The sequence below is a fragment of the Ostrea edulis genome, chromosome 3, assembly GCF_947568905.1.
Source record: "Ostrea edulis chromosome 3, xbOstEdul1.1, whole genome shotgun sequence".
NCBI classification, from domain to species: domain Eukaryota; kingdom Metazoa; phylum Mollusca; class Bivalvia; order Ostreida; family Ostreidae; genus Ostrea; species Ostrea edulis.
This window is the reverse complement of record NC_079166.1, coordinates 42831040-42858658: the sequence shown is the minus strand read 5'-3', so window position 1 is coordinate 42858658 and position 27619 is coordinate 42831040. Positions and strand designations below refer to the sequence as shown.

The 27619-nt window shown below is 35.5% G+C and overlaps 1 protein-coding gene across 2 annotated transcripts in view; it reads left to right on the top strand.

Annotated features, from left to right (window-relative positions):
• The first annotated feature begins 740 nt into the window (after window positions 1-740).
• The window catches only part of LOC125675645 (uncharacterized), a 28597-nt gene continuing 1718 nt past the window's right edge, over window positions 741-27619 (top strand). The window contains exon 1 of one of the 2 annotated variants that reach the window (XM_048913420.2): window positions 741-943. The gene's annotated coding sequence lies outside the window, so the exon portion shown is untranslated. Of the gene's footprint in view, window positions 944-3081; window positions 3240-27619 lie in introns of those variants that run through there. The other variant, XM_048913419.2, reaches the window with a different exon arrangement.

Below are 27619 nucleotides of genomic sequence, written 5' to 3'. Positions count from 1 at the left end.
CACACAGTTTAATGGAATAAATATTGTGCAAAAATCTATGATGTCACATGAGGGTGTAGCAACCTTAATGTGTCATTTAATTTTTTGGAATGTTTTCTGTTAAATAGTTTAAGATTTTATAGCTGTGTGCGTGATACGATTTGACTTGCACCAATGATAATACCCTATTTCTAGTTTAATACACAACGGCAATTGATTTGATCAATAGTTTACATTTTCTTGTGACAATTCTGTTTCTAGTTATTCATTCAGCACCCTCAACCTTCTGTAAATCGGATTAACACTTTCCGTGTTAGGTCCTCCAACCATTCCAATGACTCTTCTGAATCAAAGATACTGGTCAGGATTGATTGAAGACAAACATGTATTCTGGGAGCGAGTTTGTCCAGAACCCAACGCTTATAAAGAGCTCTAATTGATATTGCATGTCCTTGGATGTTTCCACGGTAAAAATAACCCTTAATTCCAAATGATATATTAGAAATATAGTATGATCAATGTCGACAGTGTTCACCTTGGTTATTTCCGAACTAATCACAGAAACGGATAGGATAAATCTCGGAAATTCCGCAAAAAAGTGACATCTGTTTCACTAATTTCATAATCATCGACTCGACATTATTCCCTTTCTCCCAATAATCTTTTTAATTAACAGTGAGTGCTAAAACAGACACATAACTAACACACAGGAAAAAAGCAATACTTGACTAAGAATATAAATGAATAAGTCTTGTTTTACGACCGCGCTTACACGTTAGGGGAGTAATGATGCATCTGGCGGTGCATTGAATTAGAAGTTTGTCCGTCAGTATAAAACGTCCCAAATCAATATACAGCTATTGTATATAAAGTTTGTGTGGACCTCTGCTAATAATTTCTACTCCTGAGTATTTGGTGTCGTCATAAAGTCCGCGAGTCCACGGATTGTGCGCGTGCCCAGGAGGTAAGGATTATTTATAAAGCTCTATGAGAAAGTTGTGATTTCTCCGATCCTAAATAAAAAGTCACGACGATTTTCATGTGGCAAATTTTACGTACGTGCTAAAATATCTATCATATAAAGCTCTACGAACTAAGCAAATTTAGATATTCTGTGGGTTTTGTTTTATTATGTTGTATAAAGTATTTTACTGGCGAGATACAAAACAATAAGAGACGGAGAAAATGTAGAGAAAAGATCTACGATTCGAATTAGTAGAACTGTCCTTTCCTTTGTTAGGCAAACTACCATGTACCTTTTTTTTTTTTTTTAACTTTCAATTCAAACTTAGAAGACGGTGCATAACAGTTTCCATGTGACCTTCGTTAATTCATATTTATAATTAAATTTCGCTATAAATGCGTTTCATATTGGACCGAATATGCATCGTTTACTTCCATTGAAAATCACTAACATACCGACGAGCATGCCTGCGAAACTGTTGACTTTTGCCATTTGCTTTGATTAAAATGTTTACGAATTACAATTATTCATCATAGTTTTGTATTAAGAATCAATATCTATCTTATATAAGTGTAGTTTGGATGAGGTTTTAACAAGGTGAAGAGAAACTCATTGGGACAGAATAGTTGCTTGTAAACTGCCTTTTATTGCGAGGGGATAATACAATGTAAGTTTAAAGATAGGAAGGGCTAACTATTATCGAGTAAATGAATTGTAATGGAGAATCTTTAAGAAAAATCCAAAGCCGCTTCAAACATTGTACAAAACTGTTACCATTTCGGTTCCAGTGTAGTGTTATATTCAATTTAGCTGTGCATAAACGAAATACGTCAGGGAAATCTAGTGTTAAGTGAGGAGATTTAGAGATGAAGAAAATTAAATATTATTGATTGTGCTGTTTTTTGCGTACAAAGAAAACACTTCAAATTTCCGAAAGATGACAACCGAGAACGTGTGAATTATACATTCATTAAACGGGAATGGGGTTCATACAATACTCCTAATAACGAAACAGGCATAAAACATGATTTAAGTTCACCACTGAGTTAATTTCATACTACCTTAAATGGTTGCTCATGCTGGTTCGGAGTTAAGAATTGAGAATAAACCTTCTAGTGGTAAATATCTCGTGTCAAAGTGCCTGACAGTAAGTGTTAGAGGCGCGAGTCTTAGCTGAGACGACCTTAATAAATTAGAAAATAACGTTGCTTGACTTCCTAAGAAGTTGTGATATTTGTAGTTATATGTGTTGACAGTATGTCAGGAGTTTTACTGGTCCCGAGAGCCTATTGGTTAGGGTTCCTGCTTCTAAACTACAAGGTTCAATTTCGATTCTTGATCTCGACACAGCGTCCAACGCAGAATTTTATAATAGGTAGTGATTGTCCCTTCACCACGTGTCCGAAATTGGTAGTGCAAGCCAAGTGCTTTTTAAATATGACCTTTAAATCGGATGTCCAATGTCACGATAGGCGCTGGCACGATAAAGATCCTTTACTGCAACGGCCTTGTGGGCAATGCATAGGTCAAACTTTGTGGCACTTCATCTGTAGCCAGTGAACAAAATGTCGAATGGGACACAAGATAACATACAAAACAAAACAAAAAGCCTATAACTCTTGCTTCATACAATATGAATTCTTGATTGCCAGTATGTTGATTGTGTACACCCTATCTGGCGTTCATCTACCCTGCCGTCTTGAAAGTGCAGAGCTAGCATTTGATAAGCGTCAATCATATTATATTCCCAGCGATCGATACGTTGTTAACAGAATTAAATAATTTCAAATTGTCTAGAAAAGCCTCAAAACAAAGATTGATCAAGAGTCCGTAAACTGACAAATTGATTCCTAGAAATAGTTAACAAGTCCCAGAAGAAAGAAAATCCTGACTTTAAATATAAAAATGTTGCTGGCTGCTAGAACAAAGTAGTGGAAGAAGTTAAAGACTGGTATTAGGACCACGGATCTATTTAAGTGACATCAAAATGTCATTAATGACTGACGCTTTGATTCCAGGGTATTAAACGATGAGTAATCGGTCCTCTTATAGCTGAAATATTTTTAATACCGTTCACATTTTCCTGAAAAATATATAAAGCTTCACGATTTTATCTTTGAAACATTCCCATTCAAGATCAAGGAGTCTGCTTTTTGCATGCTGTATTTTTTCGCCTGATTTACAGTTTATCAACAGTGAAGGTTTTCAGGAGTCTGAATCGGACGCACCTTGATACTAGATCTTATAAAACAATTATATATCTGTTTATTGGGAAAGTTTATACATTTTACATAAGGTAAGTTGAAATATCTTTAACGAAATGACAATTTTAATGCAATTTGAATAAATTCTTAGTCGTTTCAAAAGCCCTTCTTTTTTTCTCTGGAAAACGAATATGTCATTTTCATATCGTATAATTAGTGAAAATGTTCCAACATTTATGATTTACACATGCACTTTCCAAAGAAGGTTTGCCTATCTCGCTGTTATCGCCGTCTGTCTGTCTGTCACATTTTCCCCGCTATTGGAACTACTTTTGTATTTTAAGATCTCTGAAGAAAGCCTTTTGGGCATATGATTGAACATATATGTTGTAGTTACGTAATTAAAGTTGTGGAGCCGGGGTGCTAGAAAAGGATGAATTCCAATGAATACAAGTCAGACCTACAGTTCTACCTTTGTGATAGAATTGTTATGTCTAACCTGTAGATGTGCAGTTAGGTTCCCTACACTGTATTTGTGCATTTCCCATTTGAGTGATAAATTTAATTAATTTGAGGACAGCTCCAATCCAGAGTACCAATGTTCTAGGTTAAGGAACCTTACAAGGAACGTCCCTGTCAGGATCCGTAATCAAAAAGTTAGCTTCCGGTGCTGCAAGTAATCTAAATCTTAAAAAATAAGTGACCAACTCGAGTCTTTTTGCGAACTGGTTCAGTTTGTAGTAACTCAATATTCTACAGTGATGAAAATGACATGTATGAAAAATTCAATTGTGATGCTCACTCAGAGAGCTCAGATGCTGCAATTGACGTATATTTTCTATGAGTATCAAGTATCATATTTAATCACAGAGGCAAGCTCAATTTCTTCTGATGTTATATTCGATGGTGATGGAACTTGCATTAATGGTACGTTAACCGATAAGATTACATGTAACTTCATAAAGATTTTTTTCAGATGTTGCAAATGGCTTTACCATCAGAAAAATGTGCACAATCAGACTAGTTTCATGATCCTAAGGATGAATAACTCTAGTGTCAACATAATGGCCGATTTCCTTCGTAAAGTAAACGTAGAAATACATATAAATATCAGTATTGTATTTCTAGTTGTTGTGAACTTCAATTGCCCAGTCGGTTTGCTCATTTGGTTTAATATCTGACCGTCAGTCTGTAAATCGTGAGTTCGAATCTTGCAGGGAATTTGATATTATCCCGATTGTTTTCTACTACAGTTGCATTTTTATCATGAAGTATAGAATAAATTTCAAGGCTTTTGATTTTAAAATATGTTTTGTACATAATCTCTCACTTTCCATTCATAGTAGTATTCTGTGGTGTAATATGCATCCTTAAACAACCATTCATTACTATTGGAGGTAAACATCGGGGTTTTAGAATTGCAATTTTAATCTAATTACTGCATCTGTTTGGAAATTTACTTTGATCTCTGGGTGATAGGAGAACATATTCTTTAAATTGTGAGCGTTAAGATATATTAATATGATATTACTATGAGTATGTAGTCGTTTTAGGTTTGATTAAAGAAGTAAACTGACAAACAGTTCATAGTTGGATCATATTTTCAAAATTTCAAGTGCACCTTTAACAAGATTATCAACAATCCTGACCCGAATGTGAACTGCGTTTTCAGAAATAACAGAAATACCTCTCCTTACTATCTCTTTATCAAAATATATCTTTCAGTCGACGCATTTCAGCAGAAGAAAACTAATTTTCTTGTAAACTCTATCTATTTCATAAGTTCTCCAGACACCGTAGATAGAGTAGCCGTTGTTATTAGGCTTGATTTCATTGCCCAGATCTCTGTTTCAAGCAGAGCTTAATATCGGAGCCACATTTTATACGATTTATTAGCCCTTTCTTATTCTATTTCATATATCTTATCATATTTGTATTCTTGCATTGACCAAGAGGGTCGGATTGAGCAAATTAATGGATATCTAATGTGCCGAAACGTGCGTTCTGAACAAATAGAAGATATTTCAGTATGGTATTTAACTAATGAAGCACAACTGATAATTGATTTTCCGGACCAGAATCGTCTTTTTCGTGAGATTTCCAATAAAATTTCGATTACGAAGATACAAGTATTTGCATAAAATGAAATCCACTAGGTAATTTAAATAATGTGGACGAGAAAACTATTGTCTGAGCCAATGGATTACGCTTTACTATCCTTTTTGAATCCTCGTATTATTGTATAAATGTAATGAGAAAAAATATATATAATGTAGTGTACCTTTGTCTTCTGAAATTGAATTGAATTGTGATAATATGGAATTGTCAGGCTCCATTCCGTGACTGTTTCTCATGTTCATTTTCGAAACACATTCAATAATTACTCTATCAAATGGTTTTAAAACATGGAAGTACATGTAAATTATTCATACAAATGCATAATTCTAAACACTGGTATTTGTTTGGCTATTTCCTAGTATTTCCTGCCTTGAAACCAAGAAGAATTGGTTGTCTTCTTCCTCGCGAATAATTCATATCAGCCGTATGTAGCTCTGAATGTTTTTTTTTCTTTCTGAAAATAACTCTAAGAAAGAATAGACAACCTCCGACATAACGAGCCTAGTTCCCACGAATGATAGGAGTAATTATCGGAGAGCGTATAAAAATATGTCGACTACGGCAGGGTCTGGGTCCGTTGTTTTGCGAATCATAATTTGAGAGCAGTACAGTGTGACCGGAAGCTTCCGGAGAAAGACGGTTAAAAAGCGGAAAAGTATGTGCATTTTGATATTGTGGCAAACTTAGCATGTGTAAAGATTACTTACTTATATGTATATACAACGAAAAGCAGCATCATATGCTTATATGTTACTTCTGTTTACTGTGGCAGTTAATTTTACTTTGCATACTGTCGATGCCCTGGTTGAATTTAATACTTATAACTTTTTTCTCAAACAGAATAATATTCATTTTGTGATTGTACTCAATGCAGGGGTTGACTTACCCTCGATGAAAAATAATCACCCATCTCAAAGTGTAAGGTAAATATTGTTTTTAGGGGGTAGACACAAATGAGTGTTTTATTATATGAATGGGAAAAAACACATAAAAACCGATGCAACTTTTCATCCCCTAGCCGAATATTTTCATTGGACGTCAAAATGAATGAACTAACCAATCGGTACAATGTAAACAAGCTAAGATAATCTTTTATTAGTACATGTTTCACATCTCGAACAAAAGATTTTTGTGTGTACCAAATCACTTGGTACACCCCAAGTCCAAGCTTCGTGGTGGGGTAACCCTACCGTTGTATCTATATTTATCAAACCAATAATTATCGATAATTGGTTGTAATCAAAGACAGGATCCACGAATTCCATTCCTCCACAAATAACAAACTTCAGTGTCCGAGAGAGAGATAACACGTCAGAGAACATTCATAGAAATGGAAAGTGGGGGATGATTTGGAAAACTTTCACATTTACTTTATTTGATGGAAAAATGCATTTTAGTATATAGTAACCTTTAAAAAAAATTAAACTCTGCTAGATTCGAATCTATAGTTCGAACTGAGGTATCCAGTTCAATGCATTAATTGTTGATAATTTGTGTTTCTAAATGAAGTCAGCCATTATGACGATGTTCTTCTTTTGTTTAAACAGTTCTACCACCACGAAATCAAGTTTCCACGAATATGCAGTCCTTGAAAATTTAATCACTTGAAAATAAGTAATTAGTCAGTTTGAAAAATCCTTAAATATCACATATTGCAACTCTTCCCCTCCCCGAACTCACTTTTTGTTTTGCCATTCAGCCCGGACATAGATTCATGTATTATCTAAAATGATGACTGTATTAATGTCTAATCGCCATCCTTTAGACAGAGCCATTGTAATTATAGATACCGTGAAACATGGAAAGAATAACCTCTTCATTAGGATATTGACCATTTGGTAATCGTATAAATGCATCCTCATTAATGAATGAGTGTAAATTAAACAGCGGAGCTGCTGTCAGACGTGTCTGAGTGCTTAAAGGTTCATTGCAAGAATACAACAGGAACAATAACGACGTAATCCAATGAAGAAATGTTTATTGTTTTATCTTTACTCTGTCGGAATTGAAGACAGGTGCGGAAACAGATTAAGGCGTCTTATTAGCTTCAACATCAAGGCCGTGATTTATGAAAGTAACTGTGAAAGTGAGTGCATTTGTATAATTTTGAATTCCATTCCTGGCAACGAATTTTTTTTTTTTTTTTTTGGTCCCTGATGAGTTGGTGTTTGTCAAAAACTAAGTGTATTATTCTTGTGTATAACTAATATCGGCTTCCAGACAAGCGAATTTTTACCATTTTCAAAACACGCGACTCTAATCTTGGAAACGCCTCGAGTCAATTTGATTATACAAAATACAGCGTAGCTCTACTATCTGACAGTGACTCATCTCATACTCTATATAACATATTTCGTATTATTGATCGTGATATTCTTCAATTTCATATACTTACGTTCACTGTAATATTCTTCGTTTTCTAAAAAAAAAAATGAGATCCATGTCAACACATCTTTTTATGAAATATTTACAACGTATGACGATCTCTTTAGAAAACAAGTTGATCTTCTGTAAAAAGAGATAATTATCTGAATGAAGATATATACAAGTTACTATGGTACGAATCTTTCTTCAACTGGTCGCGGTGGTACATCGGTTAAAGGATTCGCTTCGTGGCCGAGAGATAGTGGGTTCGAGTCCCGTATGTACCTCGACCGCGTCAAACCTATTTACGTAAAATTAGAGTTTATGTTCTTATTTGATATACCGTATGTGTAATACATATTTGTATCATATGAATTATACACATGTATGACAATCATACATTATGACACATTATCTCATACATGTGGTGTATATTGAAAGTGAGATAAAGCATTAGCTTTATCACACGCCCGTTTGATAAAGCACTTCCGGTCCGAACTACTTTTGACACTGTCCCCGCTTGAATAACATATTTTCTGTGTTTATGCATATCGACGCATGAAATATGGCGTATAACTTGTTATTCTGTATTTATTTAGAATTTCTTTTATAGCAAAATTAAAATGATGCTGCCCCCACTGACATATGATTCAAGTTACCGGCTATAAAAATGTCATCTCGATCAATAAGTTGTATTTACTCAAAAATTACGATCAGAAAACAAAAATATTTCCACACTATTATCATCGACAAGGAATCAACCGCCTACTGGACAAGTATAATCGAAAGTACCTCGACATGCTGAGGTACCAAGTATTCACAAATATAGGTCTAAAATTGCGTCACTTCACTTACAGCTGGCGACGTCTCAATATGAGTGAAAGATTCACAGTGACGTAAAACAAAAACAAACAAAATTTATTTTTTCTTGCATGAAAGGTGAAGATAACGAACAGTGATCAATCTCATAACTCCTATAAGCAATACAAATTAGAGAGTTGGGCAAACACGGACATCTCTTTTACTTAACCAGAAACCTCTGATAAAGTGAGAAAAATGTTTCTTTAAGACGAGGAAATATTTCAAAACAATAAAAATCTCAAGTGCTAAATTAAAAGACAGATTTTTTTGGTACCAACAATCCTCCGAAACCACCCGTACAAAATGTTATTTTAAGTTAAGATGTATATATGGTCATATGGTATATCATCATCTCTCTTTTAATACGCAATTTCCAAGTCATCCCACGATTGTTTCCCTTTGTTGAATTTTTGCGTACGGTGATCTTATCGCTACTTGATAGACTGAAACCTGTCTAATCCGACACACACTGGGAGGCACTGTTTTATCGGAATATGCAGTGTGTTGGAATAAACCAGGGCCGTAAATTAACCTTCAATTTGGAGGAGGCAGGAAATTAGGCGGGGGTCTGGGGGCCTGGACGGCCCCCAGACGCTGAGCACATTTTGTGCACACTGAACACGTTTCGTGCAAAATCCTTGATTCTAGGGCCTTCTAAGATGTTACTTGACTAACTCATTCTAAAAGAAAGATTTGGAATGCTTTTTAAGGGAGGTATCATGTTCTTAGTTATTGGAAACAACATAAATTCTAATGAACTTTAAATTTTAATTTTTTTTGGCTCAAAAGTTGGAGGAGGCACCTGCCTCCTCCGCCTCCATGTAATTTACGGCCCTGTAAACAGTGTAAAAACCATGGAAATATGAAGTTGAGGATAAAAATCTTGGTCGGAATGCCCGGTGAAACGGAGTGCACAGGTATCGCATGGGACAGTTTTCACTGTATATATCTTAGGATGATAGCCAGCTGCTATATTACCAGAAAAAGAACTTCAGGGAGTTGATGGCTAAGCATAGCTCAAACAAAAATTGAAATTCATCATATTTCTTGGATACAAGCATCGACGTTAATGGCTTAATTCAAACACTCTCTTCTTGATTAGACAGTTTCATGTACACCACCGCCCGATCACTTTTTTCACATGTATACCACCGCCTGGTCACGTTTTTCATATGTATAGCACCGCCTGATCACGTTTTTTTTTTCCATATGTATACCACCGCCCGATCACGTTTTTCATATGTATACCACCGCCTGATAAAAACAAAATTCACGCTTTTCATAACTTTAATGGTTATTGTATTGTACATTTAATAACCAGTCTATGATATACGCATATCCTCTTAACCCATCCAAGTGTTCAAAAGAATACTGTAAGTACCTCCATAACAGAAGAGCTGATATATCAAATTGCGTACCGGACCATCCCTTCTTATTTTTGTGATTTTCTTAAGAATTTGGACTGTTTTTCGGTTCATGTCTGTATCTTTTCCCCACATAATAAATAATTTGTGACGCATTCCTTCAATAAAGGAAGACAAATTGTGGATTTTCAGTATAAACACCAGATTCCGTTACAATCGGTTGTTTGCAATTAACATGATTATAGTGATAGATTAGAGAACACTTAGAGAACATCAGATTTTATCTTTTTCCGATATTGATAAACTTATGTGGAAAAGGTTGTGCGTAATCATTCAAGGTAGAATATCCAGTTGAAAAGTAAAGTGGGGGTCATTGCTTGACTGATAGGCGCAATGATTCGTCAGTTTGCATATTTAAGTTGGTCTACTACACATGCGCCACCTCACCGCATTTTGCGTATTATTGGTATCCCTTGCTTGTCGTATGGGGCGGTCCTTCGGATGAGACCGCAAAAACCGGGGCCCCGTGTCACAGCAGGTGTGGCACAATAAAAATCCTTCCCTGATCAAAGACCGTAAGCGCCAATCATAAGCTTAGATTTTGCAGCCCTTCACCGGCAATGGTGACGTCTCAATATGAGTGAAATATTCTCGAGAGGGATATTAAACAATATTCAATCAGTCAATCAAACCATAAATACAATGGAACAAACAAATTGGTTGCGTAAGTCGGAGGTAATATATATGATAAAAATGAATTTACTCATGTAAAATAGTCCGACTCAAAAGTTAGATTACTGAGAGTTCCAACGTGTTGATTCCATTTCATTAACCATCAAACACTTGGGCTACAAGTGGAAGGCAATTTAATCCATACACAATTAAAAGTTTACAGCAAAGTTACTCGCGTTGGCGCGGGCTGAACCTAGCTGCAATTATGTAGCCCTATCCGATTTTTTTTTAATGAATAACCGATAATAAGCTCCTTGTATTAGTCTCAAATATTGTTTACACCAAATGGAGTACCAACTTTGTGCTTGGGCATGTCTTATAAAGGTGTTTTTCATTAAACATCATGTACAGCATGCAAAATTCGTCGTCTGTTCCGCCATGTTTGTTATCGCGAGATCTCGTAGGTGGATCTACTGAAAAACCTCAACATTGACAATCTGCGAGAAAATGTAGTTACTCGAGCCAATCCGACAAAGAAAGGAAAACCATAGGGTCGCAGAAAGAATTTACACTCTGCTGTTCGTTTTTTTAACTTGATATTAAATCTAAACCTTTTTATTACCGACGAAATAGCTTTCTCCTCCGTACTTGTCCATTGATGTAAATACTACCTTATATGACATATGCAAATAACTTGACAATCGGAAGTTGAAACTTCAGTACATCAAACATGGCGCACAAATATGAATTGAGAATTGGAATAATATCGAAATTGTTGAAAACAGTAGAATAGAGCCTCACAAATAGTAAGTTGCAGGTTGTAAATTTATTCACCTTTCATATATTGACTAAGAAACATAGAATATAATTTTATTTAAGTAAAGAACGTCAGTAAATGTTTAGAGTGATCGAAAATGTTGCGAGAGTGATTCACGCCCGCATTTGGACCATTACGGAGATCCTAAGGAGTTGTAGCCCTCTCCCAAAAAAATCGGAGAGGGCTACATTATTGCAGCTAGCTGAACCTAGCTAGTATCTTTTCAACAGAAGGGATCATTGGACCATTTGGCTTTTGGAAAGTGTCATCAATAATCATTGTTTAGAATATATACCGATACATGTAAGAGATATGTATTGCAGAGGAATTTTTTTTCTTCATAAAAATACACGAAAAGCTAAGAACAAATATATTTTCCAATACATGTGTTTAAAAACACCGAATTATTGTTCATCTCATTTTATGATCCTTAGCTCAAAACAACTTGCCAAGTGGACTGCACTTTTTTTTTCTTTTTTCTTTTTGCTCAAAGCAGGCAAATTAAAACAAGTTTGAGAATAGAAAATGTCATTTATTTAGTAAATGACGAAAAGTATATACAGTACAGGGGGTCATTAAAACCAAGTACAAATTAAGATCATATGCTGCAAATGACTAGATGACCCCCTGTTACATACATCTATAAAACTAACATTGAGAAAGAGAACATATATACACAAAATAAAAACATCCGATAGGGGTCTAACAAGAAGGAAGTTGTATCGTATGGTTGACCCCCTATTGCATATACATATGTAAAAAAGACTAGCATAAAAATCTTGCCTGTCCACAAAAAAGGGTGGGTAGCAAACAAGATACGTGCGTGCTCTTCTGTGGCAACTTCAAATATCCCTTTGATTACAAATTTTTAACTACCTCATGGTGGGAAAAATATTTATTTAAGAAACCGACATTTCGTCATTAATAATTATATAAATTGCTATCTTTTTTTTTTACAAAACAAGACATATGGTCTTATACTTTAAATTTCGAAAAGTAAAACGGCTTGCTGTGAATGAGTATTTCTTGGTTATACTAAGAAAATTGCCTTTCAAAAGACTTGATTAATATTTTTTGGCAATTTTTTTTTTTAAGAAGTAACGTAATGAAGGGTATAGGGGACAGAAAACAGAGTTGAACTAAATTTTGGTCTGAGTCTCACGTTTTATATTGAAAATAATATGTGGATTCCGAAACTGAGATGCGTAGATTATCTCTCTCCCCTGCTCTCTGTATTTTTGTGGTCTTTATACTGCTGTGGTAGTCCCAGTTGCTGAGGATAAGCAACAGTCGGTTCGATTTTATGCCCACAAAAATTCTAAAGATCTTGAAGCTTGCTCATCCAGTTTTATTGCGACGGAGCCAGATATTCATGTTCTTTTAGACCATACCAAACTATGCGAGATGATGTCTGAATCCTATCTCTGTCGCCAGTGTAATGTTCTCTGTCGCTTAATGACGACACGACAGAAGAAAAATAATACGGTTAATCATTGAACAGAATTCTGATAATTTTATTTCAGATATTTGTGTTCTTCATCGACATTTTTTTTTCTTGCTATCGGCAACTTATCAGGAATGATATGGCTTTACGTCACAGACTGTGCCGTTTATTTTAGATCTGGAATAAAAGACCTCCGTATCGAAAATGTGTAACTGATAATGAACCACCAGAATTATGTAATACGAAAACATCTCTGAGATATAAGATGGGGTTAATTGAAATCGAAAGTGGTATAAAATCATGTTGTAGAACTGTGTTAATGTATTTCAAAGGTGTGACGTTTATCTATTGTCAACGAGGAGGTAAAAACTAAATTACATATTAGACTGAATGCTTTCATCAGTTCAATCAATTCATGAATGATAGTAATGATAACTTTTCAGGATATCTAATCACAATTGCATATAATAGTCATAGGAAGGTAGCATTAAAAGGAAAAAATATACACGTATAAAACTATGAACAATTACATACATTGTGTGTATCTATTACAGATGAAATAGCAAAGCCCCTAGATTGACACATATTCTAATCTTCTCCATCTGATTCAGTATGGCGCCATAGTTGGGACTTTTTGTTTCAAAGCTATTGAAAACATCACGGAAGTGAGATTAAATTCAAAATATATCATACTCAATTAGATAGCCATCGTCAATCTATCCCGAAAAAGAAAATTTGAGGAACGTTTAGAGAATCTCAAACGAGTGAAATACCTCATCTTTTGAGGGTTATTTCGTATCAGATCTACGGAACCTCCTGTCACGTATAAGTCACTTATCTTCTGTATTTTGTGTCAATTCTCTTCCTAGAGAGATGGAAATCTATACTTTCCCCTGTAAAAGAGATACACAAATGACAATGGTGACTTCGCTTTGACAGCTTTCGTAAAACAAGTTGTAAATGGCATGGTTTATAGTTTTGTAAATAGTTCTAGGTTCTTGTCGCGTTGCTCATTCCGTCTCCGTTTATGTGGCTTACTTTGATTAATTTCATTTCCTCTGTTTGATGTTTATCATGTGAGCTTCAGTTCATTTGTTCCGTATCAGATTATTATGTGCACATTATCTTCATCACTCCACCTGCGTTTTTCAAACGTATATATTTGGTTTGGATTCCACTCTCCACCAGATTCTATACAAACATAATTTTGCGTATGTATACTGAAATATAGACATGTATTGTATTGTAATTTGTTTAATGTCCATCTCGAGAATTTTTCACTCATATGGAGACGTCACTAGTACCGGTGAAGGGCTTCTTTAGGCCTATGCTTGGCGCATACGGCCATTGCGCAGTGAGGGGTTTTTGGCGTGCCACACCTACTGTGACATGGGACATCTGTTTCTAAGGTCATATGCAACACATCTGATTTTTTTTTTCAAATATTTTTATAATATTTTTGCAAACTTCACTCACCATTCATCGTATTGATTACCTGTCGTATTCACAGGATGTGAGTAGTATTGCACACGATTTTCCTTGCGCTATTTAAAACTAATGAAAAAGTACAGCTCAGTTTTCTGGTGATAAAACAATGCTGCTGATGATTGCACGTGCAGAATCAACAGTAGAGATAAAGAAAACTATGTCACGTAACAATGAAACGCTAAATCAGACTGTCGGTACGCTGCGAGCAGGTGCAAGTCAGCGGGAGGTTGCAGGATGTTTTAATGTTCATCCCTGGATAATAAGCCGGTTACTACGCCGGTATAGTCACACGGGATCAATAAATGATCATCAAGACCCGGTCGACCGTTTGACAACGCCACGTCAACAAGCATACGTACAGCAACGTCACTCGCGGGATAGGTGTACGGCAGCAAACGATTGGACGTCATTGTAGATCCATTCATCCTAGAATAATATCCAGAATATTGAAATGCTATGGGTTCTGCTGCAGAAGACCTTACAAAAGGTTTCAACTTAAACCACATCACTGACGTTGCCAAGTGCAGTGGGCCAAACAGAGGCTGAATCAGCGTGACACGGCCCTCCGACGTGTACAGGCTCCATGACCATAACAAATGATATTTTTAAATACCCTTGACTCTGTAAAATCACACAAATTCTTTATATACATTTCCAATCATATTTAAGATGTAATCTCTGAAAGAATGCTATTGATTTTATGTCTGTTCTCATTTTATGGCCATGAAGCCAGATTTAACGTTAGAAATGCTGACGGCAGAGCTCGGGTTTACTGTCGTGTACATGAACGTTATACAGACAATCGTGTCCGTGAGCGTTACAGATTGTACAGCGTCATACTCCCAAGATGCATTATTAAAACAAAACTTTTCTTTCACTATTGGTTATTTTGAATGGACCCTTAACTGCCAGATGGTATGCAGTTCCCAGCTTGTGTTACTACCAATGAATGTTTCAGCAGGACAGTGCGCGCGCAAGATTGACTCAAAATTTCCTTCAAACGAACGGCATCAACGTTCTTGATTGGCCCTCCACTCGTGGGACGAGCAAGTTAGACGTGTGCTCAGCCGCCAGCCTCAAAATCTGCAAGAACTTTGAAGGGCATTGTTGAAGGAGTGGTAAAACATTCCTCAAAGGGCCAATCATCGGAGTGTCTGTCAGTTAACGACACGTCGCCCACGCGTCATCAACAATAATCATGGGCATACCTAGTATCAGTGCCCAAAACCACATTTTAAGGAGGTACTCTACATCGTCAAAATACTCTACATATTTTAAAAAAAATCGCCTAGCTGAATAGCTCAGTAGGTTAGTACGTCGACTGCTGAACTGTTGATCGCGGGTTCGAGTCCAGCATATGTTATTCTGTTCAAGGTAGACAAGTTTTGCAGCATCTGATATATTGGCGTTCTGAGAGTCCGAAATGGTTAGCAATTTCGCGGGAAATGCATTTCAAAATATATACACATATAATGATTACGTAGATAAACTCACGCGCCATCTAACATTAATTCAGATAACGTCTGTCTTTTTTTGCACGCCATCTAGCATCAATTCAGTAAATGACTGTTGATTTTGCATCGGTGATCGTTGGTTTTGCAACGGAGTCTGTTGGTTTTATTTTAAGCTGGTATGTTTTGTATATCAATATGTTTTCAAAAATTAATGGTTCGTTTTGCATTACCGTATTTTTTTTTTTTTTTTTTTTTTTTTTTACCCTTTCCGCCGACCATTGGGGGTCAAACTTTTGCTTAGCACGCAAATGCAGTAACTCAATTTTTTCATACATCTTGATGACATATATTTTGCAAATTTCAGTGGGGTCCGGACCCAACCTCTCTCTAGATCCACGCATGCGTAACTTTGAATATCGGAGTTGTGTTATTTTGAGTAGTAACTAAAGTAGTGTCGCAAACTGGACACAAAATCTGCCCAAATGAATTTAACATATATAATTATCAAAATAGCACGTGTAGCTCGCAGCTGCAAAGCGATATCTATTTCTCCCTGGAAATTCACGTGCAGTAGTGAAACGGTGCTTATATTATCTGTTACATGTAGATATGCCACTACAAAGAATTATTGGTGTCTCTGCTCAATGACCTTGACTATTGAGTGAAGGTCAAAATTTGAAGCTTTTCCACTTACACTGGTCTCAATTTGAATGAAATTTTCTCGATAGGCACATTAAACAACACCCAATTAATCATGGGACCTCATATCTGAATTACAATCATAGCCTCAAATTTTGAAGCAAATATATTTACAACTGTCAAATATAAGATATCCCCTAGAATCAGAATAAGGTCAAATGACCTTGACGAGTTTTTGCATACTATTTGGCAAGAACACCTGCCTATCACTATAGTATGGACTTCCCATAGCCAGACAGCGGTAATACTATTGAAATACAGATGTCACACGGGGTGTATTTAGGGACGTAATATCAACGTTAACACAAACGCCCGGGCCTACACATAAATTTCACCCAAAAAAAATAAGTCGTCTATGCCTGTCTCCGCACTTTCTGGTTAGGGTCACTTTGGTATGCTATTTCCATTCACCATAACATTAAATAACGGTACTAGATTGCATTCTTTGAGTTTCCGTCATTTGTTGAGCTCTCTTTAAAAGAGGTACATTTCAAATAAACAGTCCAAGGCGGCTCATGGTTCTCCAATGAACGGCGAGCCCACCATAAGATCTAGGTAAAGGTACAGCGCCCCAATAAAATAAAGTTCAAAATTCTAAATTTTCTGTATCCTGACTTTAATCTTAATTTTCGTTTGAAATTTTCGACTAGGCTACAGGGGATTAAAACTCAAGTCTGAATCAATATGATGATAAACTGCCATCTTATGGCATTTCAGAATGCTTTTAAAAATCCATTTTCGGCAAGGGGGGGGGGTGATATTTTTTTTGTTTATTTGGAGTTTAATGTTCGTCTCACTCGAGAATTTTTCTCACAACACTGATGCCAGAGTAGGGCTTCAAATTTAGACCTTTACTCGGAATTCAAGGTCAATAAGCACTGGGCTGAGCTGCGCTTAAGATTGTACATGTAGCGGCTAGTGTAGGGGCTACAATGTAGGTATGGTGGCTACTTTGTGTCATTTTACACTTTTAGCATGATGGAGTACAAAACTGAACTTTATTTCATGACTAAGAATATTGCTTATACTTATAAATGTTGACGACATCTATTACTTTTTGAGTGAATTTAAGGAACTGGTTGTAGGATTTCGGAAGAATTATCATTTGTAACCCGCGGTGGTTTAAAGAGCCTGTGATGGGCAACATCCATACTCTTTATTCTGGTATTGCTTTGGCTTCTTCAAGTAACGTATTTAGGGGAACAGAGTAAAGTTTTGTCGTGTATTTTTTTTATGATATATTTTTTTTAATTTGTTTTCTTTTTTGGTATTAATGCTGTCCATGACTACGCTTACGTCTTCGTGATTGTAGGAAAAGTCCCATCACAGTCACGTGATTTCCATGTGGACACGTCATACGAAAACGCAGTGCCTAATGCATGTATCTTGATCCAGTGGTCTTTTCGTTGTCTACTAAAACTGAAGTTGGGTTATTAGTTTGATAGTAATTTGTTCTTGAATACTAACTTTCATGGATAACATGGAATGATCCGGGGGAAATGAAATGGAGGAGTTGATTACCTCTATTATTAATATGAAACCTTCGTCCCGATATTCTTTTATTTGGTGACCCCTTGGTTTTCCCCGACATATATCATTTGGTATGTTTGGGTTGAGCTACTATTCTGCAGAAATAATGTTACAGGTCATTGCTAACCATACAATAATGAAAAATGAGATATTTCATGTTCTTTGAAACTCATTTAACGATGCCAAGTCTAATTCGAGCGCGCATGACTTTGCACAGCTTTTTATTTTCATGCAATCGTTGGTGCAATGTTCAAACTTACTTATGTATTGTGTTTTTAAAGCAAAATTAACATTACCCATAACGTTCATGTGTTAGAAATTGTGCTCAATGGGGTGAAATTATTAAATAACTCTTACATCATTGTTTTCCGGTTTGTTAAAAATGCATAAAGCTGAAGAACGATGGAAGCCTGACTCGCTTGCATATTGTTAAAAACTCATTTGTGTACTTTTAAATTCAGCTGGGAGCTGAAGGGGTATTTATAATAGTTGTTAGAACTTGAAAATTATTGTATTTCTGTTGCTGAACTATTCAGGGCACAATGTTATCCGATAACATTTGAATGAATTCATACAGATCACTGACTTTTCAATTATTCAAATTAATCAATTGTTGACTATTATAGCTGAGAATAAAGTCAGATAGAGCAGCTTATCTGGAACCATGTAATATGCAAAATCAGTTATCAAACACTTTATCTATGCGCATGTGTACTTTCATAGGGAAAATAGTATTGTAATTGATATTATGCGATGTGATGTAGTCGCCGTTATTGAAACTGGTTTTCATTGTTTTTGAATACATATTTTATTTGTATCATGAAACTGGGAAATGTTATCTCATTTTCATGACTTTGCATGTTAAGTATGAAATATAATTAGATGGGAGCTTTTTTTTTTTTTTTTTATAAGCGGGTGGACGAAGTTCGATTCCAGACTGCAACAGCCACTAATTATCAAAGTACGTCGCGATATTACCGTCACTATTCTGTTCGACATCAGAAATGAAAGCTGCGGGTCTTAATTAAAACGGTAGGTGATGTCACGATAAAGAAGACTACCTCCGAAATGGCACAGAGCTGGTTACAGTGTATGGACCTTGAGGTCCTTGCAGAAAATAAACCGGATGCCGTGGAGAAAAGTTAGCTTACGTATGCACAAGTGTACGTGTTGGAACACTGCCCACCTACAGGCACCTAAAGTGTGGATAGCTTGTATAGATCTTATGTACATACCCCCCCCCCTTTTTTTTTTTTTTTAGAAAGAAATTATTTTTATACAGAACCAATAATTTATCCAAAATATGTTATTTCCCCACCGATCACCCTCATAAGTCGTTCTGAATAGTCAGTTTTTACTTTCTGTAAGCTTTTGAGATGACCACTTGAGAGGTACTAATATATGTACATTAGTATCTCTCAAGTGGTCATCTCATAATCAGTATTTTTTCATAAACAATTGTCAAGATAATTGTTTTAAAAGATGTTCTGTGTGGTTTGTAAAAAACATATTTTATTGTTCTTGATGTTATGGAGTCTAATATGTACACATAGTTACATAACAACATATATGAATTAATTAATTGACCTCAGCTCCGCTCAACAAAGGACGTGAAATTGTTCATATCTTAAAATTGACATCATTTGTGAAGCTACACTGAGCTTTTAAAATGAAAAAAAGGCATTCATGGTTGTGAACATCAATATTCAGTTGTCAGATTTATATCTGGAACTCCAACGTTATCATTTAGACCAGATTGTGTCCCCTGTTGAATTTGAACTTTAAGGTCCAAATCAAATACAAGGAAGACGCTTAATTTTGATGTTAAAGGTCAAAGCTACAAATATTTTATATCCATTGGGCCTATATATCATTACCGCTCTAGCATTAAAACTTATAAAGAAATATTTGAATGTTTCAAGATTTTAAAACACATTTTTATTTCAAACCAGAAAATTAAGTTTCTGTTAGAAACACATGCCCAGGGTCGACGTATTACAGTCCATTTCTTCAAGGACAGCAACTTGTCTCTATATAAATGAAAGATTCTCGTAAGGACATAAAGCTTTTAAGGTTTCGCCACCCTCCTGTGAAGTCATATGTTTTTGCGAAGTCTTTATTTGAATAAAACTCCGTGGATGATAGAAATATATCTTGGGGTCGGGGTTTTCACTGGGTATAAATAAACAAAATTCGTAAAGGATTTCATGCTTTAAAAGTTTACATTTTCTATAAATAATAATTTTTTCATATGAAGAAAATGTTGTCAAGGGCATGCTGGTATTTTTCTCTATTATATATCAATTATACAATGAGATCCGTGAGATCAACAATTATCCATTTTATAAAGAAGCAGTTTTTTGAAACTGGTGAAATTGAGATTTTGTCATTTTAACAAGTTTCTAGGCATTTTTATCATGCTGATTAATGAAAATATACGATTTTCTTATGTTATACTTTCGTTTTTGTATGTCTGGCATCTTTTAAAAGATGGCTACATATACATTTTCTTCGGTTTTTTATTAGATGAAACTATTTTTTAGTGGAAATTATAATTACCCTGGTATATTTTTTCTACTTTGAACCATTACTATTGATAAGTCACATAAGCATGGAGTTACTTTAAACAACCAGTCTTTCTTTTCGTGAATAATGGAAATGATTCCTTTCCTTAACTTTTAACGTAGCTTGTTTTTCTGTATGAAAAGTTGATATCTTATTATCTAACTCGTTAACTCATGTTAACGACACCTCATACAAACAAACCCTTTTCCAAAAATGATGAAGAACTAAAGTTATGCATTTATAAGTAAAGTAAATACAATTTACTATATGGAATGTAATTTATTCATATGATTCTCATTTAAGTCCAAACATTGGGGAGATTTGTATAGAGTTAAATAGGGAGGGGGTAATACATTTCAATTTTTGAACATCATGGAAAATTTACAAGTCTCTTGTTATTTTTAGGAATTGTATATTTGTACTTATTGCAACCAAACTAAGCCAAATATATGGACACGTTCATGCATTTATTTATTTATTGTTTTATTTTGTGGGTATCAGGTGTCATTAAGTACAATTAATTGTCAGAAAAATACAAACTATTACATGAAACTACAATCATGCCTTCAGCTGGTATAGGGTTTATACAGGGACGGTTCGATCGCTTGCTGGGCCCATGATCGTGACTGAATCCTTTCTAAAGTCTCTGAATAAGCAGAAGGAATTACAAACCTTTTCGCCAAAATTTTGAGATAGCGATCCAGTTCTAAGTGCATTTGCTATGTAAATATGTAAGGGTTAATGTACGAGTATCGCTCCATTCCTTAAAAGTAATGGACCGAGGCCCCGAAGGGGCCGAGGTCCATTGCTTTTAAGGAATGGAGTGATACGAGTACATTGACCCACTTAAAATCCACTGTAAACATTAATAAAAACAAAATTTTAATTTAATTTTAATCATGTCTTACGTTTTTCATTCTTTTGTTGCATGCATTTATATCTACTTGTATAAAGGTTGACCTACTTTCCGAACTCTCCATTCCTGAAAAATAATGGAGTGTTTGAACAAAAGAATGACGTCATAGGTGGATTTTAAGGTCATTATAAATAACACTTATTGCGTTGTCCCCAACCCATACTGCACGTTTGTGAAAAACTAACCCCGAAAAGACGAGTAAGAGTATATGATGATAAACGTCAGTTTGATGGATATTGTGAGAATATCACCATCATTCATTTCTGCTTTTAAGCATGTCAGTGATTGAACAACAGGAGAACAACCGACGATAAAACGGATACATTTTGGAACCATAGAAATGCATGGAACAGAGCTACCCATTGATTGACTGTCAACTTCACAATTTTTTTTCAGAACTGTCTTCCATGAATTGCTGCTTTTTCGCCCTTATGATGATCATTCGATACTAATGACAGAAACAATATGCTCCTACTAATGTGTTTTGGTCATTAAACTGTCCATACCGACCCCCTAACAGCGACCAGCTCTTGCCAATATCTAATTATAGGGAGAATGATCGCCGAGCTTTCCCGCCATTTATGATCCATATGCCGGTCAATAAGTGTGCAGAACCCCCACACTAACACAATAGAATGGAGAAGTTTTCTCATTCAAGTGGGGAAAAGTATAATTGAGAATATATTCGTAATATCTATTTTGAGAACACTTTACGTAGTCGATGATACCGAGTGATTCAAACTTTGTAAGTTCCCATTCAACTTTTACAAATGTTAAGAATGGGCTATGTATTATCTACAGCTTCTTCCAATTATTTGACCTCCAATTGTACAGTGTAAGTATTTTGCCTTTTTTATTTGAACAGAAAGTTAGCTCAACACAGATTAATTTTGTAAGAGGCATCCCTTGCCTCCATCACTAATGTACACATAAATGATTTGAAAATGAATTGTCGGTGTGAAAATCCCTTGCTAACGTCACCTTTGTCGACAGAAATAGCATTATGTAGAATCTATCTACATATATAATGTCGATACAGAACGACCATCCGTTTGATGTATCTGTAATGCTGTATCAGACACGTTATAGAGCTGAATAGTAATAGATAGTCCGGGTGTTGGTATACATTGAGCATGGTTCAAATTATCAGAAGCAAGTTGTAAATTAGTCACCTATTGAACACAAACACTCTCTTTGAACATTTGCGTATTATTATTGTTTAGAATTGTTGCTCTTTCAGAGTCAGTCGTTGTTGTTAGTTTGTGTTATGTCTCGTCGGGAATTTTTCACTTTTAAATGCGGAAGGTTTAGGGAAGGACCTATGTTTACATCTTAGGTGTGACGCGGTCATGGCACCAGCAGGACTTGAACTCATGATGTCGTGGTTACGAAGCGATCGCTCTACCACTGACCTACTGCGACCGATCAGAATAAGTCAGTATTGTTAAAGTAAATAACTTAGATAATATATACACAGAAATTGGAAGTCTATACATACCGAATACCTTCAATACTGATAAGTGAAGAACTATCTCTGTCTTAAATAGATAAAATACCAATAAGTGATTGATTGAATATTGTTTAACGTCCCTCTTGAGAATTTTTCACACATATGGAGATGCCACCATTGGCGGTAAAAGGCTGCAAAATTTAGACCTATGCTCTGTGCTTACGGTCTTTCTTTATAGTGCCACACTTACTGTGACGCAAGACCTCGTGTTTTGCGGTCTCATCCAAAGGACCGTCCCATTTAGTCGCCTCTTATGACAAGCGATGGGTACTGAAAACCTACTCTAACCCGGATTCCTACGTGAAGAATCATTACTGTCTTAAGAGATACATGTACAATATCAATAAGTCATTTTTTGTGGACATAGCAATCTTGTTCATCAGCTGAATGTCAAGATCACCATTCTTCAAAACAAAATGTCCAACGTGAATTATAGATAATGACTTTCTCCCATTATGAAGTCCACTTGCTAAGTGATGATAGTATATGTCTCTTTTAATGTGTTTTGGTCGTTAATACGTCTAGATTCTGACTCTTAAGCAACCACAAATACAGGCAAGTGTCTGATCTCAAATCAAGCTGTCAGGGGAAATGACTTCGGTGAATCTCTCATTCATGTATACTACATACATCCAACAACAGCCTACAATGTAGAAATTACTCTTCAATTACATCAAAGGTAAATTACGTGAATGTTTTGCTTGTATGTTTAGTGCAAGTACCGGTACCTGACAATTTTTATTCACTTTGCGATGATACCTTGGACAACATTAAGTGGTGCAGTTTTAAAATCAATAGAATTTCCACTTGTGTAAGCTTGTTCCCAGTATTGAATTCAGTCGAAACTTGGTGAGAACAAGGGCTTTTTAGGTGAAAAAGAACCGGAAAATAGAACGTTAATTGATAACAAAGATATATTCAGTGCTTTTCACTGTATCATTTCCAACGGGGGAAAATGTCACACAACTTCAATACATGAAACTCCCCCTCTCCGCTGTCATTCAGAGGGAGATTTGACACAACGACCTAGATCTCATCTACCCCTCCTCTATCTCAATACCTCCTGAAAAAAAGTAAAAAGGAACGACAATGTCAATGTAGACAAAGTTAATCAGATTTCAAATCTCTACACACCACTCCCATTTAAAAAAAAAAAATGGGGGAAAGCAAATAAGGAAAAATTAGCATGTCTCTGCATTTCTTAAAATTCTTTCCACCCATTCCATACAACATCACACTTGGTGACACATAACTTGTAGGCCTTATCCCAAATGGATTGGTTTGCATTTGATTTCAAACATTTTACTTTGAAATTATGTCTGATTGTTTTCTTGATAGAAATATTTGGACTAGAAAAACCAGCGTGTTCGAGACATTAGTCACTGAACTCATGCTACTCATATATATGTGACTGTGTTGCTCATAAATATTTTAAAGTATTATCCTATACCCAGAGAGGATATTTCCCGCCGTTTAGATTCCGATAATGTTATATGATAACCCCAGTAGACTCGATACTACACAGTTCTATATGTAGCGCTCTCTATTGGTTAATAAACAATCACAGTAAACATAAATGTCGGCTAAATTCTGGAAATTAATGGATTGAGAAATTCAGAGGAAGAAAAATGCGTGAACCGGAGTTATACGTCTCCCACCTTTAGCGAGAGTGCCAGACTTCGCGAGAGTACCAGACTTCGCGAGAGGTTAAAGACTGGAGGGTGAACACGTACATGTATGCAATTTCAATAAATAAATAAATAAAAGAAGACGGACCGAATGCTTCTTCAAAAACACTCGCTTGTGGAGTTGACCGCGTATTTAAATTCCACGTCAATGTAACTCCGCTATGTTTTGCAAAGTTCTGTTTCAAAAAAGTTGTAAAACTTCGTGTAAGAAATGTATAAAATAAACACAATATCTAAAGCGTAACTGAGTTTATATTATATACTGTTTGAAATGAATTGTTGTTTCGCGGCACCGAGTGCGTAATTTAGCACGCATGCACATGTTGAAAATGAACCATGCCACTTCATTTATTATGACTGAGAAATTGTAGTCATTTCTATGAAGATATGCAAATGTAAACAGGTCGACGAAAGTTCAGAGAGACCATATGTTACTTTAGGCGAGTTAATTACCTTATGACCATTTTATATTGACCTAAAACAATTTAATGTCATCCATTTATGATAGAAACTATCCGGTCTATTTCTAATGCTCAAATATCATTTGAAATATCAACTGGAAATAATTTCTTACCATATGTAACATGATGATATTTGACTAATGACCTTGAGACGGTTGTAACATGATGATATTTGACTATGACCTTGAGACGGTTGTAACATGATGATATTTGACTAATGATCTTGAGACGGTTGTAACATGATGATATTTGACTAATGACCTTGAGACGGTTGTAACATGATGATATTTGACTATGACCTTGAGACGGTTGTAACATGATGATATTTGACTAATGATCTTGAGACGGTTGGGGTTCATAGGGATATTACTCAAACTGAGCAGTCATTGATTTTGAGAATAACGGTTATGATAAATTATGAAATACTAGTTATGTCAATTTATTTGTATATGTGTCTGATATTAAAAATTCTCTGATTTCATGAAATTATTATTGAACGGGAAGGGAGGGGTGGATGTCAGAATGGAAATAAATGTGCGTCTGGAAAAACGCTACATGGACGTTGGTGACGTTTTCTATCTTTTGTGACGTAATTTCATAACACCCCCATTGTAATTGATACACTGGCTCATGTATATAGGGAAAGATGTGGCGGGGATATAAAAATAGAATATCAATATACATTGCTTTCTGCTTCTACTACAGTGAGAGGTTTGGGTGTGAAGCTAACAAACTGGAATAACCCATTCAATCCTGTTCAGCATCTAGTATGTTACATTATGTAATTTGTAATTGTCAAGTTTACATTAGCTAAATTTGTAAAATGCTCTAAATATTTAATCTCTATTGCCATAGATTTTCATCTTCATCCCAAAAGTTTTACATGGTTTTAGAATAATTCTGATAAGTCGAGATATAATATCTAAACATGCACTGCGTTCTGACGTATATTTCAAAAATTCGCTTGAACGGTAATTCGAACATCTTGCCACATTGAGTTATGGTTAAAAGAATTGGTGACCGATTTTAACCGTTGTGATATTAAAAAAGATCACATTTTGTATCTTGATTTTCACATCATGATATGTCATATGCCAAATACTGTAGATCAATTTATTACTTGATAACGTGACGAAATCAGGAAATATAAACTTGATAATAAACCCATAATACAAACCTGTCATTACGCTTTCGTTTGATGAAAGATTTAATTTAATGATGTTTTCAGTTCTATCTGAGCTTGATTATGACACTGCATTCTGGATGACTTCATTGATAAGAAAACTAGTATTGCTCAAAGAATACAAAAAAGAATCGAGGATTGAGGTACTGATTTGAGGTCTAGGAGACCGGTTTAGCGATCTCAAACTGTTGATGAGTTTTACGAGTAATTCGAATACGGTATCTTCGGCAGTTAAACCAGCATTAACGACCTCAAAATCTAAACACACAGGAGAGTTAGGCTCACTTTGGTGCAAAAATCTGCATTTTACTGGACATTTCCCGTCATTTCGTACATTTTGTCTGATAAATACTTTTGGAAATGTCTACATTGGACGTAATGTTTGTGCTTCAATCTTCTATGATATCAGCTGCTCTCGTTTTATTAACTGCCGTAAATCTCCGAGCATTCGCCAATCAAAATCCAGGTTACATAATTGGTTTTATCTAGATTGCAATGGAGAGTCGAGGATTGTGTCGTTACGAGATGACGATTTACGAAATAAAATTCCTATTGAAAAACAAGACTCACCATACAAAATGCACCCTGTCACCTGAGAGAACGATCATTAAGCATTACTGAATTATTCTATTTGAATCTACGTTGGACAAAATTTGATGGAATTGAGGGGTCGACGAACCGCCGGATAAAATATGCATTACACGGTTTTCATACTATAGGCTTCCAAATATCCGTTCATCCGTCATATACAGAATATTGCATCCCGTCACACGAAGTCGTAAAGCAAAATCACTACATCGCAGATTGTCAATTCTGTTCCCGCGCGTTTACAGTACTCACTAGCAAAAGCATAAGGCTTCTAAAGACAATATTGCTTCAAAGAAGTTCTTGTTATAAATCTATAGAAAGTATTCCAGATGTAGTGGATTTTCCAACGGAAAATATAAGGGTTTTCTAGCTTATTTGACCAATAATTTTCACCACAAAAAATGGATTAAAATCCATTATATGCAAAAGGGATCTTGCAAACAATATTTCCCATGATGTTAGTCTTCGTTTGTCTTCAGTAATTGATCGAAGAAATATGATTTAACATGCACTTCGTTCAAATATTGGCAGAATACTCTGAATGCCATTGTGGCGAAACCAATAATCTCTTACCATAGATAAGCATCATCTTTCTCGGGGGGTAATGTGTCTGTATAAATACGATTTCCGCTTCCTCCCGCTTTCACTGGGACTAGAATTCTGAAGTACGCTTTGCTATTCACTGGATGAGGAGATTTGTGCGTTTCACGCTAGAGTTCTTTCCATACTTTGGAATTTAATGTTGCTGAA